The 19,705-nt window shown below is 44.0% G+C and overlaps 1 protein-coding gene and 1 long non-coding RNA gene across 11 annotated transcripts in view; one reads left to right on the plus strand and one right to left on the minus strand.

Moving 5' to 3' along the window:
• ADAM23 (ADAM metallopeptidase domain 23) overlaps positions 1-19,705 on the plus strand; it is a 181,748-nt gene that overhangs the window by 40,246 nt on the left and 121,797 nt on the right. The gene's annotated exons all lie outside the window — the stretch shown is intronic.
• On the minus strand, positions 719-1,813 carry LOC142068577 (uncharacterized). The gene is made up of 2 exons (XR_012664452.1): positions 1,530-1,813; positions 719-917 (listed from the first exon to the last, which is right to left on the minus strand). It is a non-coding gene; the product is annotated as an uncharacterized LOC142068577 (long non-coding RNA).

A 19,705-nucleotide genomic window follows, 5' to 3' on the forward strand; every position in this document is an offset into this window, starting at 1 on the left:
ATGCCACCACCCGTTTTTATGCCACCCAATCGGCCATACTGGGACCCCTGGGCAATCTGCAGAATCCAGAATCTTAAACCCCCCCCAACCTACCAGCATCATGGGCCACCCAGTCCCCTTCACCCATGAACCCACCACCATCAGAGGTGCAGGAGGAAGAGGGAGAGGAGCAGGAAGAGGCTCCTGAAGGCGATACACTGCCACCCACCCATATTTCATCCTTGTCCCCGGACGAAATAATTATGCGACTGCCTCCCACCACAGGAGATGACTTCAAGTCCTTCCAGGACTTATTCAAAAGAGTTGCAGAATCCCTGGACATCTCTTTAGCAGAGTTGTCAGAGACTCAACACAAACTTACTGACATCTTGCAAGCAACCCCATCAGCAAAGATAGCTCTGCCCATCAATGCTGCTATAATGGATCCTGCAAAGATAATATAGCAGACACCTGTTACTGTCCCACTCTCCTGTAAACACTCTGACAGAAAATATTATGTACGAGCAAAAGGGCTGAGTTCTTATTTACTCACCCGGCTTCAAATTCACTGGTCATAGAGGCAGTAAACCAAAGGGGAAAACAGCACCAGTCAAAAACCACCCCTTATGACAACAACTGGAAAAGTCTTGACCACTTTGGACGCAAAGACTATTCCTTGACCTCACTGCAATTTTGCATAGCAAACTACTTCACTCTGTTGGTGAAATACACTTACAACTTGTTTAATAAAATGATATCATTTATTGAACAAATGCCAGAGCAAGTGAAGGAACAATACAAAGCCAATGTTGCAGAGGGCTCCTTAATTGCCAAAACAGCCCTGCAGGCCTCCTTCAATTCCACTGACAAGGCAGCTCATTCTACTGCCGCGTCCGTGGCCATGCTTCAAGCATCCTGGCTCCACCTCTCTGGATTCCCTAGGGAAGTACAAGCCACAGTTGAGGACCTGCCCTTTGAGGGCCAAAAACTATTTATTTGTTAAGGGCACTGATGCATCTCTTCATACCTTAAAGGACTCGCAAACAACCTTGAAGACAGGGTGGTGCTCGATCATAACCTCTCTGCATCGATGCACTACACCTATGGCAGTGGTACATATCCCACAAGATAGACATTTCTGCAGCTTATCTGCCAGGACTTCAGAATCCCACGACAGACCAGCTGAGCAGACACTTCTGACAAACCCATGAGTGGGAGATGAACTACCTGACCCTCGTGACCATATTCAACAGGTGTGGATTCCCTACTATAGATTTATTCTCAATGGCGCACAATACAAAATGCCCTCAGTATTGCTCCTTAGTGGGGCTTGGTCCCCACTTCCTGGGCGATGCCCTCCTTACAAAATGGGAGGCACCACTTATGTTCGCGTTCCCCCCGATTCCTCTGTTGAGCAGGGTGCTACACAAAATCAGACAGGACAAGCCAAGCTCATACTTATTGCACCCACATGGTCCAGGCAAGCGTGGTTCCCATACCTGAGACAGATGGCAGTAAAACTTCCTCAAACCCTTTCGCTACTTCCTTACCTCCTGACACAGGATGCTGGCCGCGTCAATCACCCCAACCTAGCGGGAGGACATGTTCATCGAGATAATGAACATCTCAGGGACAGCTGACACAGAACTTGGAACCTGGAGGATTTCACTGTCTGAGAAGTTAGACATGGATATGGAGAGCAGGAAAGCATCCCAGGAGCAGGAGCATGCGATGCAGAATGAGATGCTTCACATTATGAGGGACCAATCAGACATGTTGAGGCATCTGGTTGAGCTGCAGGAACAGAAGGAGGAGGCTGGAGTCCCTCTGCAACCCCTGCTGAACAGCCAGAAAGCATCGCCCAGCTCACAACCTCTCTCTCCAAAACGTTCCATGAGGGCATGGGGGAAAAGTCAATTATTCCTTGCACTCAACTTAGGGAGAGGGTACAAAGTGCAGAAGGTACTCATTCACAGACATTTGGTGGAAATGTGGCCTTTGGCGTGTCATTAAAGAGTGATACTTTAACAGAGTAGAAAATGATTTAAGTAATATTTTTAGCTAATATCTTCTACTTTTGTACTAAGAGTAATTGGCATGAGTGGGATAAAAAAAAATCCCGTTTGTGATGAAGAACCATCATAATTCACCTGTACCTGCCTAAGCTGGGTAAATTCCATATCTCACAATAATCTGTTATGTAGCATTTCTCTCTCTCTCTGTCTTTAGTTCTTCTCCTTGTTAAAGCATTCAAAGTTACATGTTCTCAGATTAGTGTCATTTTTTTCAATTATATAAATAAAAAGTAGTTTGACTTTTCTTCTTGGATAAAGTAGTAAATGCTATTCTGTATTTGTGTGCAATCTGATCTGTAGTGTAAGCTTCTCTAGTTTTCCTATGTATGTTGTCAGGAACAGATTACAACAGAGTTTTCTTAGTATTTTTTTTCATCCAGCATTGAAGGACTTCTCCGTTGTTACTCTGCAGTTCAAGAAGAGTGCTCTTCATTAATTTGTGCTATGTTGTGCTAGCAGAACCATATGAGCAGACTTAATTTTCTATTTTAAGCTAGTGGGAGGGATGTAAGAAGCTAAACCAGAAGTTATAAAAACATTTAAGTAAAAATGTCTGTCTACTTTGAACATTTTATTGATGAGGTGAGTTAGTGTTGTCATTTTTCTGCAGCACCACTAGCCTTTGCTTGACATAGACGTGGCATTGGCTGACAGTCTGGCACCAGGATCTAAAAATGAACTGTCCCGTGTGCTATGAGCTCAGATCAAACTGGAACCAGTGCCAAAAGGATCTTTCCAAGCTGGAATTGGTCTGGAAAAACACATGTACAACAGCATAGAATCTTTTATGTATTCTAACTACCTAAAAGTTTTTTTAAAAACCACAACACTTGTACTCTCTTTAAAAGAACTGTTTAGGTTAGAATGTGGTTTTAAACAAACCTTGGTCATGAGGAGATTCCTACCCCCTCACCTATCTGTTGTAAACAAGGCACTGAGATGTTGAGGACCAGATTGTGCTCTTAGGTCTGAACATTTGGTGCTGTGAGGAGGTTATTGTCTTGGTCCTAAAGGGCATTACTTCCCAGATTGTTCTAAACTGTGCTGGGGGTGTTTTCAACCAGCATGAATATGCAAAGGGAGCACTTTAGAATAATTTCAGGTAGTGATTAAATAGCCTTTCTTTCTGCAGCATTTGCAATATTCCTTCAAAATTTGCGACTTCAAAAGAACACATTCCAGTAGAACAGTTTTTGACTTGCTTCCACCTGTTTGTTCAACATATTTGCTAAGCAGCGATATGAGAAGTATAAAATAGATTGATGACAGTGATTTGGGGCATTGGTCATATCATCACAGACAACTGACAGAAATTGCTTTAGTAAATGTCTTTCTTACCCTGGCAACACGTTATTAGAATGCCTTAAGAAGAGATTCTCTTCACAGACTTAGAGGTGTTGGTATGATCTCAGTAGATTTTAAGTTTGCTTTCAGATAAGAATGTACAATTGGGTTACCCAGAGCACTGAGGTACATATCAGCAATATTTCTATCATATTGGAAACATTTTCTACCACTTTTTTGATGCGTTGTTTATTTGCCAAATTCTTGACCAGAGGGTACATGGGTTATCCCCTCGGAAAAGACTACTGTTTTCTTTGCGAGAGTCAAGCCTTCGTTTTTTCTGAAGCAGCTGTCTTTTTCTTTTTCTTTTTTCCCCTCTCCTCTTCTTCCCTTCCCTCACCTGGCCCCCACGCACCTTCCACTGCTCTTAGTAGCCCTTTCTGTAAGCTTAGCCCTGGTCTACATTAGAACTTTAGGTCAAATTTAGCAGCATTAAATCGATGTAAACCTGCACCCGTCCACACGATGAAGCCCTTTATTTCGACTTAAAGGGCTCTTAAAATCGATTTCCTTACTCCACCCCGACAAGTGGATTAGCGCGTAAATTGGCCTTGCCGGCTCGAATTTGGGGTACTGTGGACACAATTCGACGGTATTGGCCTCCGGGAGCTATCCCAGAGTGCTCCATTGTGACCGCTCTGGACAGCACTCTCAACTCAGATGCACTGGCCAGGTAGACAGGAAAAGAACCCTGAACTTTTGAATCTCATTTCCTGTTTGGCCAGTGTGGCAAGCTGCAGGTGACCATGCAGAGCTCATCAGCAGAGGTGACCATGTTGGAGTCCCAGAATCGCAAAAGAGCTCCAGCATGGACCGAACGGGAGGTACGGGATCTGATCGCTGTATGGGGAGAGGAATCCGTGCTATCAGAACTCCGTTCCAGTTTTCGAAATGCCAAAACCTTTGTCAAAATCTCCCAGGGCATGAAGGACAGAGGCCATAACAGGGACCTGAGCAGTGCCGCGTGAAACTGAAGGAGCTGAGGCAAGCCTACCAGAAAACCAGAGAGGCGAACGGCCACTCCGGGTCAGAGCCCCAAACATGCCGCTTCTGTGATGAGCTGCATGCCATTTTAAGGGGTTCAGCCACCACTACCCCAGCCGTGTTGTTTGACTCCTTCAATGGAGATGGAGGCAATATGGAAGCAGGTTTTGGGGACGAAGAAGATGATGATGATGATGATGAGGTTGTAGATAGCTCACAGCAAGCAAGCGGAGAAACTGGTTTTCCCGACAGCCAGGAACTGTTTCTCACCCTGGACCTGGAGCCAGTACCCCCCGAACCCACCCAAGGCTGCCTCCTGGACCCAGCAGGCAGAGAAGGGACCTCTGGTGAGTGTACCTTTTAAAATACTATACATGGTTTAAAAGCAAGCATGTGAAAGGATTACTTTGCCCTGGCATTCGCGGCTCTCCTGGAGAAACTCCCAAAGCCTTTGCAAAAGGTTTCTGGGGAGGGCAGCCATATTGAGTCCTTCATAGTAGGACACTTTACCACTCCAGGCCAGTAACACGTACTCGGGAATCATTGTACAACAAAGCATTGCAGTGTATGTTTGCTGGCATTCAAACAACATACGTTCTTTATCTCTCTGTGTTATCCTCAGGAGAGTGAGATATAATTCATGGTCACCTGGTTGAAATAGAGTGCTTTTCTTCAGGGGACGCTCAGAGGAGCCCATTCCTGCTGGGCTGTTTGCCTGTGGCTAAACAGAAATGTTCCCCGCTGTTAGCCACAGGGAGGGGGGAGGGATGAGGGGGTAGCCACGCGGTGGGGGGAGGCAAAATGTGACCTTGTAACGAAAGCACATGTGCTATGTATGTAATGTTAACAGCAAGGTTTACCCTGAAAGAGTGTAGCCACTGTTTTATAAAATGTGTCTTTTTAAATACCGCTGTCCCTTTTTTTTTCTCCACCAGCTGCATGTGTTTCAATGATCACAGGATCTTCTCCTTCCCAGAGGCTAATGAAGCTTAGAAAAAAAAACGCACTCAAGATGAAATGTTCTCCGAGCTCATGCTGTCCTCTCACACTGACAGAGCACAGACGAATGCGTGGAGGCAAATAATGTCAGAGTGCAGGAAAGCACAAAATGACCGGGAGGAGAGGTGGCGGGCTGAAGAGAGTAAATGGCGGGCTGAAGACAGGGCTGAAGTTCAAATGTGGCGGCAGCGTGATGAGAGGAGGCAGGATTCAATGTTGAGGCTGCTGGAGGACCAAACCAGTATGCTCCAGTGTATGGTTGAGCTGCAGCAAAGGCAGCTGGAGCACAGACTGCCACTACAGCCCATGTGTAACCAACCGCCCTCCTCCCCGAGTTCCATAGCCTCCACACCCAGATGCCCAAGAACGCGGTGGGGGGCCACTGACCAACCAGTCACTCTGCCACAGAGGATTGCCCAAAAAAAAGAAGGCTGTCATTCAATAAATTTTAAAGTTGTAAACTTTTAAAGTGCTGTGTGGCATTTTCCTTCCCTCCTCCACCACCCCTCCTGGGCTACCTTGGTACTCATCCCCCTCTTTGTGTGATGAATGAATAAAGAATGCATGAATGTGAAGCAACAATGACTTTATTGCCTCTGCAAGCGGTGATCGAAGGGAGGAGGGGCGGGTGGTTAGCTTACAGGGAAGTAGAGTGAACCAAGGGGCGGGGGGTTTCATCAAGGAGAAACAAACAGAACTTTCACACCGTAGCCTGGCCAGTCATGAAACTGGTTTTCAAAGCTTCTCTGATGCGTACTGCACCCTCCTGTGCTCTTCTAACCGCCCTGGTGTCTGGCTGCGCATAACCAGCAGCCAGGCGATTTGCCTCATCCTCCCACCCCGCCATAAATGTCTCCCCCTTACTCTCACAGATATTGTGGAGCACACAGCAAGCAGTAATAACAGTGGGAATATTGGTTTCGGTGAGGTCTAAGCGAGTCAGTAAACTGCGCCAGCGCGCCTTTAAACGTCCAAATGCACATTCTACCACCATTCTGCATTTGCTCAGTCTGTAGTTGAACAGCTCCTGACTACTGTCCAGGCTGCCTGTGTATGGCTTCATGAGCCATGGCATTAAGGGGTAGGCTGGGTTCCCAAGGATACATATAGGCATTTCAACATCCCCAACAGTTATTTTCTGGTCTGGGAATAAAGTCCCTTCCTGCAGCTTTTGAAATAGACCAGAGTTCCTGAAGATGCGAGCGTCATGTATCTTTCCCGGCCATCCCACGTTGATGTTGGTGAAACGTCCCTTGTGATCCACCAGAGCTTGCAGCACTATTGAAAAGTACCCCTTGCGGTTTATGTACTCAGCGGCTTGGTGCTCCGGTGCCAAGATAGGGATATGGGTTCCGTCTATGGCCCCACCACAGTTAGGGAATCCCATTGCAGCAAAGCCATCCACTATGACCTGCACATTTCCCAGGGTCGCTCCCCTTGATATCAGCAGATCTTTGATTGCGTGGGCTACTTGCATCACAGCAGCCCCAACAGTAGATTTGCCTACTCCAAATTGATTCCCAGCTAACCGGTAGCTGTCTGGCGTTGCAAGCTTCCACAGGGCTATCGCCACTCGCTTCTCAGCTGTGAGGGCTGCTCTCATCTTGGTATTCATGCGCCTCAGGGCAGGGGAAAGCAAGTCACAAAGTTCCATGAAAGTGCCCTTACGCATGCGAAAGTTTCGCAGCCACTGGGAATCGTCCCAGACCTGCAACACTATGCGGTCCTACCAGTCTGTGCTTGTTTCCCGAGCCCAGAATCGGCGTTCCACAGCATGCACGTGCCCCATTAGCACCATGATGCATGCATTGGCAGGGCCCATGCATCTGTGTCCATGTCCTGATCACTCACATGACCGCGCTGACATCGCCTCCTCGCCCGGTATCGCTTTGCCAGGTTCTGGTGCTGCATATACTGCTGGATAATGCGTGGGGTGTTTAATGTGCTCCTAATTGCCAAAGTGAGCTGAGCGGCCTCCATGCTTGCCTTGGTACGGCGTCCGCACAGAAAAAAGGCGCGGAACGATTGTCTGCCGTTGCTCTGATGGAGGGAGGGGCGACTGACGACACGGCTTACAGGGTTGGCTTCAGGGAGCTAAAATCAACAAAGGGGGTGGCTTTACATCAAGGAATATTTCAGGCAGGACTTCACGGAGGGTTCCAATAAGAAATGGTGCACCTAAGTTATTGTTCTTATTGGAACAAGGAGGTTAGCCTGGCCTCTGATTGATACATGGCTAGATTTACCTCGCTGCACCTTCTCTGTGAGTGACTGCAGTGTGACCTAGACAGGGGAGGGGGGGAAGCAAATGAGTACAAAACAAATCTGGTCTATTTCTTGTTTTGATCCACTCCATCTATCTTTTACATCTTTGGCTGGCAGCAGACGGTGCAGAAGGACTGCATGCCATCCACATCTCATGGCTGCTCGGCAGAAGATGGTACAGTATGACTGCTAGCCATCCTCATCTCTTGCCTGCCTGGCAGAAGATGGTACAATACGACTGCTAGCCATCCTCATCTCTTGCCTGCCCGGCAGAAGATGGTACAGTACGACTGCTAGCAATCCGTATCGCCTGCCTGCTCACCATAAGACGGTTCAATAGGACTGACTGCAGGACTAAAGAGAATGACCTGGTCAAGTCACTCCAAATTTAGTCCCTGCGCCCATGTCTGCCCAGGCGCTCCCAGCCGACGTGGCCAGGAGCACCTCGGACACGACGAGGACGGCTACCAGTCGTACTGCACCGTCTGCTGCCAGAAGGCAATGGGTTGCTGCTACTGTGTAGCAATGCCGTACCGCGTCTGCCAGCACCCAGGAGACATACGGTGACGGTTACCTGAGCGGGCTCCATGCTTGCCGTGGTATGGTGTCTGCACAGGTAACTCAGGAAAAATGGCGCGAAACGATTGTCTGCCCTTGCTTTCACGGAGGGAGGGAGGGAGGGAAGGGGGGCCTGACGATATGTACCCAGAACCACCCGCGACAATGTTTTAGCCCCATCAGGCATCAGGATTTCAACCCAGAATTCCAATGGGCAGCGGAGACTGTAGGAACTGTGGGATAGCTATCCACAGTGCAACGCTCCGGAAGTCAACTCTTGCCTCGGTACTGTGGAAGCACTCCGTCAAGTTAATGCACTTAGAGCATTTTCAGTGAGGACACACACACTCGAATATATAAAACCGATTTCTAAAAAACCGACTTCTATAAATTCGACCTTATTCCGTAGTGTAGACATACCCTTAGACAGAGTCTCAGAGCAGTCTCCCAGGGCCCTACCAGCTGCCTACATTATCATCCCTGCCTTGCTGAGATTGATTGCTTGATCATCACATCCATATATCTTTTCTCTGCACTGCAAATGGAAAAAAATGGTGCAAAGTGTGCCTTTTACGTTTTTCACTGAGATTTTGCTTTTTGTAGCAAATTCTGAAACTGGTGATGAATGTGAAAACAATATACCATTAGCTCTGGGGTCTGAATCAATGTTTAATGCATCAGCTTAAGTGGCACCTTCCTTGAGTAATGCTGTGGAAAATTTAAAGGGTAACTGTTGACCTGGGACACGCTTAAAACATTAACGATTCAGTTTTCCCGCTAATGTTAATGAGTTCCTTTATTGAGCATATAAGTAAGTTATTTCAGATGCTGTGTCTGTATATGCGACTGCTAAGCAGCAAGAACTTTTCATAGTTTGGAAGACTAGAAGACCTTTCTGCAAGGTGAGAGCTTTCTCAGATTTCACTTTGGCAGAGTTTCTTTGCCTTAGTCAGTTTCATGGGGAGTTTGAACTGAACAAAATGTACTGTAAAGAGGATAGCTAGTAAACAAGTGCCCTCATATTATATGGTACAAAGTAAAGAAGTCTGAGTTAGATACATTATTGTTAACGACAGGTTTCAGAGGAACAGCCGTGTTAGTCTGTATTCGCAAAAAGAAAAGGAGTACTTGTGGCACCTTAGAGACTAACCAATTTATTTGAGCATGAGCTTTCGTGAGCTACAGCTCACTTCATCAGATGTATACCGTGAATATTTGAAATAAAATATTAGAAATGTGGTGTGGCTTTAAGGTGTGACTGAAATTCAGATCCACTCAGAAATACGGTGCTCTGAAGTTGGTTATCTTTTTTTTTAAATTGATTTGCATGTTTTTGCCCATAATTCATTTTTGTGGCTGGCATTGTACTTGGTCTCTGCTGGAAGGTTGAGTTTCAGAGGTTTGCGTTTGGTGAAGATGGAAAAAATACCCTAATGTTTTAGAAACTATAACCATGCTTCTTGGAGCAAGGCTACAGCAAAAACAGCCTGAAATTTGGATGGACGCAATTCTCGTTGTTTTGAAGCAAATTAATTTTGATTTAACAAAGTTATAATTATTAGAAAAATTGGATACTGAACATCTGCAGTACAAACCTTCTATATGTCTATAAGTGCACAAAACATTTTTACAGATACAGGCCTCGATCCTGCAAAGACTTTGTCTTGTGAGTTGTTCCAATGCCGTAGTTGTGCTCAAGTCTTTGCAGGATTGGGGCTATAGTCAGGTATACATCTGTAGGTACAAAGACTTATAAGATTTGCGGGTTTTGCACAAGGGTGAAATGGAGTGGAAGTTTTTCTAAAAAAAAATATGCTCTAGTTCAATCTCAGCTATTGGACATGAAGCAGGAATTAATTCGGGAGGTCCTGTGTTATACAGGAGATCAGACAAGTGATCACAATGGTTTCTTCTGGCCTTAAAATCTATCAGACTATGAATTGCATACCTGTGCTGAAGGCTGGCACAAGTCCTGTGCTATATACCATTAAGTTCTGCTTAAATTCGCATTGTCTTTGTGCTAGACCTCCTCACAGGATGAATTTAACTCAAGGTGAATAGTAGGAGAGAAAAGAACTTTCAAATTCTGCTGACAAAGCCAGCAAACAGTAATCTGATTACCTCCAGATTTTATATTTTATTCCTTTTTCTACCTTCCACCCCCCCAAAAAACATAGGAGATTTGAATGGAAAAATAAATAGAAACCTGCTGGCAATTCTGCAAGATTAAACAGTCAAAAGTCAGGAAGTGTCAACATTTGTCTTTTTTACAAATGTACATGTAATGTATTACCCCTTTGTTGTTAATGTATGCTGTAAAATATATAGGATGTGCAAACTGGGATTCGTTAATATTATTGTAGGAAGATTAATTTTATAACTTTTTGACTTTTGAGTTTTTAATATAACTAATGCTGGGGCTTGGTGTTTTTTTACACATTTAATAAGTACATGTTCAGAGTGTGGTGTGTGCACTTGTGTATGTATCGCACTTCAGGGAGTCTCAGCGTTAGATAATAGAATTCCATATCTCGTGTAATTCATGAGTCCAGTTCTACAAGCACTCTGCAAAACTTACATTTACTTCAGTGGAAGTTCAACATGCAAAGGGCTAAATGCTCCCTATATTTATCCAGACTAATTAGACTGGATAATTATTTTCCTTTGTCTTTGGTAGGGTTTATAACTGTGATGTGGCAGTGTAAAGAAGCTTGCTTCTCAATTACTGAGTCCAGCCAATAATTAAAAAAAAATAAAGAAAGGAAAACAACAGTCTTATTTAAGAGATTGTATGAATTGTAATAGAATTTAAGTATTAATCTACCTTCCTTTAATGATTCATTTCCATAATTGCTTTGGTGTCTTTGTTTCAGTTTTAACAGTAATGTTTGATGATGTTATATATACATTATAACTCTAATGCTAAGTATGGGAGCAAACTTAATTTATTCCCTGATTATGCAAATATTTATGCATGTATTTAACTCTTATGCTATGTGAATAGTCCTCAAAGACTTTAATAAGAACCAATTTTCTTTGAAAATGGTTCAGCCAATGACTACTTTTCAGAGAGATTTATCCATATGAAAAATTTGTAGAAAGAATCCAAAGATGAGCAAGCAAGATTCTAATTAAAAAAAAAAATTCCAATAGGAGTTATTTTGTATGACTTCTAACGTAAACATTGTATGACAAATATGTGTTCAGCTGTGCATAAAAACTGACAGTTTTCAGGCCAAATGAATTTTCCTAATCAAAATTAGAGGAGATAAAAATAGGGCTAATAATAGAACTTGTAACTAAACTTTGGAGCCATGACCATGGTGCCAACTGTGGGTATGTATGAGTCTGTATAAAATACCATATTTACAGATAACCTGCTGGTAAACTGAGGATTGTTATGATATAATTTTGTAGGCTGTTGAAAACCTATTGCCTAGGCTGCCTGTACCTGCCTTTGAAGGCCTAATTTTCTTGGGCTGGGAGGACTTATTTTTCAGGCTGGAGAAAATTGAGTGTCAGAGAACTGGTGCCCCACCCAGGCAAATTTTACCTTCCTCGCAATTTATAGAAGTGGCTCTGAATTCATCTTGCCAAATCTGATACATTTTGGATTTAGAGTCAGAACATCAGAAAGAGGCTGGACACCTCGGAGATACTACAAAAATAATACTGGAGTCAGCCTCACAAGTAGGCTTTGGTGTTGCTAGGGCATCTGAGGAAAATGTGAATATGTTTCCAGTACAGCAAGGGTCCTAAGACATTCTCGTAAGTAAAATGGTTCTAAATATTCCATCTGGGGTTACTAATGGAGGGAATTTGATGGTACTGATTTCCTCCAGAGTTGTTAAGATGGCTTCTTATCATATTGGCAAAGAAGTGGGCATTATTTTTCAGGAATAGGAAATCAGATTAGTGCTACTACCAAAGTAAATTATGGGAACAGTCTCAGAATCTGGTGTGGTCATTTCTCTGACTGACCGGGTCAAGTCAATTTTTTTTTCTCTCACAAACATAAATACTCTATTAACCTTAATGAAATAAAGATAATAGAAAAAGATAATTAAAAGAGTAGACACAGCAACCATTTCCATTGTTCATTTGACTCTTCTTCTACTAGTGAAGAGGTGTAACTGTTTAAATCTGGAAGAATGAGTCTAATCTGCAAAACCAAGGAAGACTATAGGGTGTGTGACCTAGTGGTTAGCGCACTAGACTGGGAATCAGGGTTCTATGCCTGATTTTTGCCACTGAACGTCTGGGTGATCTTGGGCACTTAAATCACTTCACCTCTCTCTGTCTCAGTTTCCCCATCTATAAAATGGGGAAAGTTATACTTACCTCTTTTGTAAAGAGGTCTACTCTTTACAGATCTACTGCTGAAAACTGCTATATAAGAGCTTAGTATTATTCAACATGTCTAATAAATAGGGCTGTCAAGCCATTAGAAAAGTTAATCATGATTAATTGCATGATTAAAAAAATAACCATTTATTTAAATATTTTTGGATGTTTTCTACATTTTCAAATATATTGATTTCAGTTACAACACAGAATACAAAATGTACTGTGCTCAGTTTATATTTATTTTTATTACTAATGTTTGCACTGTAAAAAACAAAAGAAATAATATTTTTCAATCCCCCATTTCAAGGACTGTAATGCAAGCTCTTTATCATGAAAGTTGAATTTACAAATGTAGAATTATGTAAAAGAAACCTGCATTCAAAAATAAAACAATGTAAAACTTTAGAGCCTACAAATTCTGAGTCTTACTTCTTGTTCAGCCAATCGCTCAGACAAACAAGTTTGTTTACATTTGCAGGAGATAATGCTGCCCGCTTCTTGTTTACAGTGTCATCTGAAAGTGAGAACAGGAGTTCACATGCCACTGTTGTAGCGTCACAAGATATTTACATGCCAGATGCGCTAAAGATTCGTATGTCCCTTTATGCTTCAATGACCGTTCCAGAGGACATGCGTCCATGCTGATGACAAGTTCTGCTCGACAACGATCCAAAGCAGTGCTGACTGACACATGTTCATTTCCATCATCTGAGTCAGATGCCACCAGCAGAAGGTGGTTTTCTTTTTTGGTGGTTCGGGTTCTGTAGTTTCCCCATCGGAGTTTTGCTCTTTTAAGACATCTGAAAACATGCTCCATACCTCAGCCCTCTCAGATTTTGGAAGGCACTTCAGATTCTTAAACCTTGGGTCGAGCATCATAGCTATCTCACATTGGTATCTTCTTTGCATTTGTCAAAGTGTTCTGAAAACAAACAACATGGGTCATCATGCGAGACTGGTATAACATGAAATATATGGCAGAATGCAGGTAAAACAGAGCAGGAGACATACAATTCTTCCTCAAAGAGTTCAGTCACAAATTTAATTAATGCATTCTTTTTTAACGAGCATCATCAGTATGGAAGCATGTCCTCTGGAACGGTGGCCGAAGCATGAAAGGTTATACAAATGGTTAGCATATCTGGCACGTAAATACCTTGCAAAGCCAGTTACAAAATTGCCATGCAAACGCCTGTTCTGACTTTCAGAGGACCTGGAACAAGACCTTATATCATGGGAAGTAGAGGCCAGACTTACAAAGACCAAAACACAGCCCCAGGAAAAGAATGCATTTGCTACAACTTCCTGAAAAAATGAGACCCCGGTTGCCTGGTACTAACTGCCGTTTTCAACTAATACAAACAGTTCCGCCATACTCCCAGCTCCTGGAAGAAGTTAATGACGATGCTCATCTACAAGAAAGGCGAGCGAGACAACCTCAACAACTGGAGACCCATGTACAAACTGTATGTCAGCTGCCTTGCGGCTAGGATCACAAACTGGTCATTAGCTCCATCCAGAAAGGCTTCATGTCATGCGAAGGCTGCTGCAAACACAACTTTGTCCTTCAGACTGCCATCCACACAGGCAGGAGGGCACAGAGGCAATGTGCCATAGCATGGCTCGACCTGGCTAATGGTTTTGGATCAATGCCCCACCAGCACATTTTTGCCATGCTGCGAGAGTTCAGGATACCTGAAAACTTTCTCCAACTGGTCCGGGAACTGTATGGAGGCTGCACCACCACCACCATCCGTTCCATGGAAGGAGTGATGCCCGAAATTCCTATCCATAGCAGCGTGAAGCAAGGCTGCCCCCTGAGCCCCATCGTTTTCAACTTAGCCATGGAGCTGCTCATTCGAGCGATCTCCAGTGGTCTAGGCGTTTTCAATCTATGCGACAACGGAGTGAATATCCTGGCCTATGCAGATGATCTGGTCCTGATTGCAGACAACTCCGAGAGTCTCCAACAAATGCTTGACATCACCAGCCAGGCTGCCAACTGGTTGGGACTCCGCTTCAATGCCAGGAAGTATGCATCGCTGCATATTTGATGGCAGTAGAAGGGACTCGGTCCAGGAGACGCTCTTTCAGATCCAGGGTGAACCCATGATCTTCCTTGAGAACAGGCAAGCATACCAACATCTCCGCATGCCCATGGGTGTCCGCGTCCAGCAGACACCTGAGGATACCATCGCGGAGATCCTACTAGGTGTGGCCAGGATCGACTCCTCCTACTGGCCCCATGGCAGAAGATCAATGGCTTGAACACCTTCCTGATCCCCCATATCTCATTTGTCCTGAGGGGATCTGCCATGGCGAAGGTACCTCTTAGCAAGGCAGACAACACCATATGGCAGCTGGTGAAGAAGTGGACGTTTCTTCCCCAGAGAGCCAGCAATGAACTGGTGTACATCTCACACAGGCAGGATGGCACCAACGTCTCTTGAATGGGTGATCTGTGCGACGTTGCCGTGATCACTCACGCCTTCTGATGTGCCCACTGAGGAACATCGCAGAGAGTGCTCTGCAGGATGCCGTCAAGAAGCGAATCACCAGGACCCCCTCCAACCAAGATGTCGCCACCTACCTAAGCGGATCTCTGGAAGGTGAATTTGGAAGAGAGGAGAGACGAGAGACTTTGCTTCACTCTGGACTCGTGCCTGCAACTCTACATGATGACTGGAGAAGCATATCAGCTGCCACTGGACGTTGTGCAAGGAATGCCAGGAGCTGGGAGTCCTGGTGCCACAAGTGAAGAATACAACTCACACTATCATCACTCCAAGAACTAGAACCATGCTGGAGAGGACCCTGAAGGATGCCATCTGCTGCCAATATGTGGGAAGACCTGAGCTGGAAGCTGGACCAGGGCAAGGTGTTCAAGGTGACGTGCAAGTGGGACACCAACAACCACTTCCTCCCCAGGGGCAGCTTCACCCGATTTGCCGACTGGAGGTTCATCCACAGGGCCCAGCTCATCTGCGTCCCACTGAACGGAGCCATCTACCATGGGAATCAGGGCAAGCGATGCAGGAAGTGTGGCTACGTCAACGAGATGCTACCCCACATCCTCTGTAGCTGCAAGCCCCATTCGAGAGCTTGGCAGCTGCGACACAATGCCATCCAAGATTGACTGGCCAGAGCCATCCTGCCACCCAGCAGGAAGGTTGTCGTAAACTCTGCCATCCCTGGAACCGACAGCCAACTGCGACTGGACATTGTCATCACCAACGAGTACCAGAAGAAGATTGCCATGGTGGACATCACAGTGCCCTTCGAGAACAGGACCCTGGCCTTCCACGATGCCTGAGCTCAACAGGTGGAGTAATACGCCCCTCTGGCTGAAACCTTGAGAGCTAAGGGTTACCAGGTTCAGACACATGCACTGATTGTCGGAGTCTTGGGTGCATGGAACCCCAGTAAAGAGCAAGTGCTGAGAGAATGCGGAATCGGTCAATATTATGCTCGGCTGACACGGCAACTCATGGTGTTTGACCCCGTCAGATGGTCGAGGGACATCTATATAGAACACCTCACCGGACATCGGCAATACCAGAAGGGATGAGCTGGAGTGCCGATGAGAAGTCAGGAAAGTAACTGAAATACTTTCCTCAGGGATTGTATTTTCTAAATGGACAACCTACCCTAAATTCTCAATTACAGAGGGACAATCTCCATTCATTGATATGTTTTGCTTTCCACAACCAAATCTCTGTACAACTTTTCATGAGTGATGTATCCGAGTATTTGGATTCTAATATCTAAACTGTATTGTTAAATCTATTCACCTAAATTTGGGTGATTGCTGATTGCTGGTGATTATGTGTTCTATGTATCATATGACTTTTCAAAACAAACTTTGTATTTGTGTATAATCTAAGCACTATACCCAGACTCAACCTGTGTATTATATAATTTTTTTAACATTAGCTTTAATAGAATTTTTATATCTGGCATGTAAATACCTTGCACTGCCAGCTGCAAAAGTGCCATGTGAATGCCTGTTCTCACTTTCAGGTGACATTGTAAATAATAAGCAGGGAGCTTAAATGTAAACAAACTTGTTTGTCTTCAGGACTGGCTGAACAAGAAGTAGGACTGAGTGGACTTGTAGGCTCTAAAGTTTTATATTTCTTTGGTTTTGAATGCAGTGATGTAACAAAAAAAAATCTACATTTGTAAGTTGTACTTTCATGATAGAGATTGTACTTCAGTACTTGTATAAGGTGAATTGAAAAATACTCTTTATTTTTTATCATTTTTAGAGTGCAAATATTAGTAATAAAAAGAATAATATGAAGCGAGCACTATTCACTTTGTATTCTGTGTTGTAATTGAAATCAATATATTTGAAAACGTAGAAAAAAATCCACAAATATTTCACTTGGTATTCTATTGCTTAACAGTGCGATTAAGACTGTGATTAATCACAGTTAATTTTTTTGAGTTAATCATGTGAGATAACTGCGATTAATTGACAGCCCTGCTAATATATAATAATAATAGGGTTGAGAACATGTTGGGAGTTCAGTCAAACCTGGAAGAGGAAAAGAAACAAAAAGTAAAGGTTTTTTTTCCTCTTTGTAAGTATAAACATCTTGTTTAATCTTCGGTAAATAGTACTCAATGGGAACATATCAAGAAAGGTTAATGCCTTCAGACATTGATGAAATTTAATAAAATGCAAATGGATAAATCAGAATTGTCCACTATTCCAATGGTGCATACATATGGTATAGTTATGGCAGATTTTATTTTTATTTTTTTTCCAATTTTGACAATTAATATTGGTTTAAAAAAAAACTTAACTATTTCAGTTTTTACCATTGTGAGAAATTAAGGGGGAAGGGTTGGGGTTAAGGCAGACCTGACATTGGGGCTGTAGGGTGCTCCGTGCATGGCCGAGGGGCCAAGACACCCAGGTGCAAGGTCCAGGGGAGGAGGACAACCCCTGGATGTGGGGCAGGCCACCCTGCTGCTGACCAGATCCTGCCCAAGATTATCGTTTCACTCCTGGCTGGTGAGTGAGTGAGCAGAGCTGCAGCGGGCTCCCTGTGCTGCCAGAGGGCTGGTGACAGTAGAACCCTGCAGGCGCAAGGTGCGAAGGAAGGCTGTGGTCCTGGTGGGGCAGAGCAGAAACCCCTGGCCAGGACTGCAAGGAGCAGCATGAGCCCTCCAGCTTATGGGGAGGCTACACCACCGCTAAATGGCTCTCTCTTTGGGCAGGAGCCATTCAGCAGCGGGGTGGCCCCTCCATGGCCAGGGGCTCATCATTGTCCTCCCAGACCTGGCAGGGGATCTCTGCTCTGCCCTGCCAGGACCACAGCCTTCCCCACACCTTGTGCCTGCAGGGATCCAGTGTCACTGGCCCGGTGATCGTGCAGGGAGCTCTCTGCAGCTCCACTGTCACAGTCCCGCTCAGGTAGTCTCATGACAGGAGTGCTGCAGAGGGCTCTCTGTGCTGCCACAGGGCCAGTGGCACCTGAATCCTGCAAGTGCTAGATGCTGGAGGGGAGGCTCCCTCACACTAGCTGTTACTGATGTATATCTTTTTTCGTTGATTTCAGTGTGTCAGCTGAAATCCGTGCTTACTGACATCTGTCAATTTAAATCGAATCCTGCTAAGCCTAATTGTAGACCTGGCTAAAGATAAGGTGATTCCCATGCACAGAATTTTTTCCCCTCTGCTAAAGATCCAGCAGACAGAAGAGCAGAGGAATAATTAAGATGCAATTTTGAGGAAGCTATAGTATCTCTTAAAACGTCAGTTTTGTCACTTACTTTTCCAAAGCAGTTCTGTCATAGTGCAATGACATTGAGGCACTTCTTGTCGCAAAAAATGAAAGCTCAAGATTCATTATTATAAAATACCTCTGGCAGTTTAATTTTTTCAGATGCTTTTGATTAGCTCCTTTGATTAACTGAGATATTCTTCAGGGTCCATGGCCTCTCAGTCCTGCCACTAGGAGAGAAATCCGTGGTGGAAGCTATGGCAAGCTGACATCTACATTAAAGAGATGCTGAGAAATCATTCAAGCATTCTGAAGAGCCATTCAAGCTGCCACTTTAAATGTGACTGCTGACATAACTGAGAAGTATGCTCCTTCCTCCTCAAAAGATGGAATTCAAGCATAAATAAAGGAAGAATTTCTTCATGTCCCTACTCCCCAAACTGTGTTTCAGAGGAGAAACTGGTTCTTAAACAGAGATCACACAGGAGGTAGAAAAGAATCTGGCAATGTATCCTCAGTCATGAGAGTCAAACACGATTCCCTGACTCCCTCTCAATACCTCCTCTCAAATGGGGGAAGATTATCAGGATTTATTCAAGAGTGGCTAGAACATTATCCACAACAATACTATAAAGGATTTTATCAGATTGTGAGATTCTCCGTAGAGTTGATGTACGTATCCCCATCCATTTTCGTTCAGGCACTAAGGAAGAAGTTATTTCTCATCTTTATTTGCAGGGTGGAGATGAGGGAGAGCTTTTTTTTTTGGTGGTTTGGAAGAAATTAGAATCAGAGCACTACTAGATCTTAAGTGATTTTAAATGGATGTACCATTTTTGCGGGCTTCTATAGGGAAACATTATTCATATGAACAGTAATAATACTAGGGGACTTCACAGATCTAGTAAAAGTTATCTGGAGGTTTCAGTTAATCCCTGTCTCCAGTAATGTCTTACATTTTCTTTTTTTAAACCCACAGTTTTAATACAAAACACCACCATTTGGCCTATAAACAACTTGCAGAGAATATATGAAAATAATACTCATGCTGGTTATTGTTTGAGATCACAAGGAATTTGTCTGCAATACTATTCCTGGATGACATTCTTGTCAGAGCAGCTTCAAAGGAAGCAAGCAAAATTGAGATTACTATAAATACACAGTGGAAGTATAGTTCAATAATAAACTTAAAGAAGAACAATCTAATTTCAGCAAAGTGTATACTTGGGTATAGTTGGGATTGATAATAGAGACTAGGCTACAGAGAGTCTTTCTACTTGAGAACTTTTTTTTTAAGCTATAGAATTAATCTGATCAGGACTGAGTAACTCAGGGCTGTTCTAAATTACACCCAGTTTAAATAGCTCCCAAAGGGCCATTCCACAGCTGTAAATACCAGAGTACATCATCACTTTGGCT

Source organism: Caretta caretta, chromosome 11, assembly GCF_965140235.1.
Source record: "Caretta caretta isolate rCarCar2 chromosome 11, rCarCar1.hap1, whole genome shotgun sequence".
Taxonomy (NCBI): domain Eukaryota; kingdom Metazoa; phylum Chordata; order Testudines; family Cheloniidae; genus Caretta; species Caretta caretta.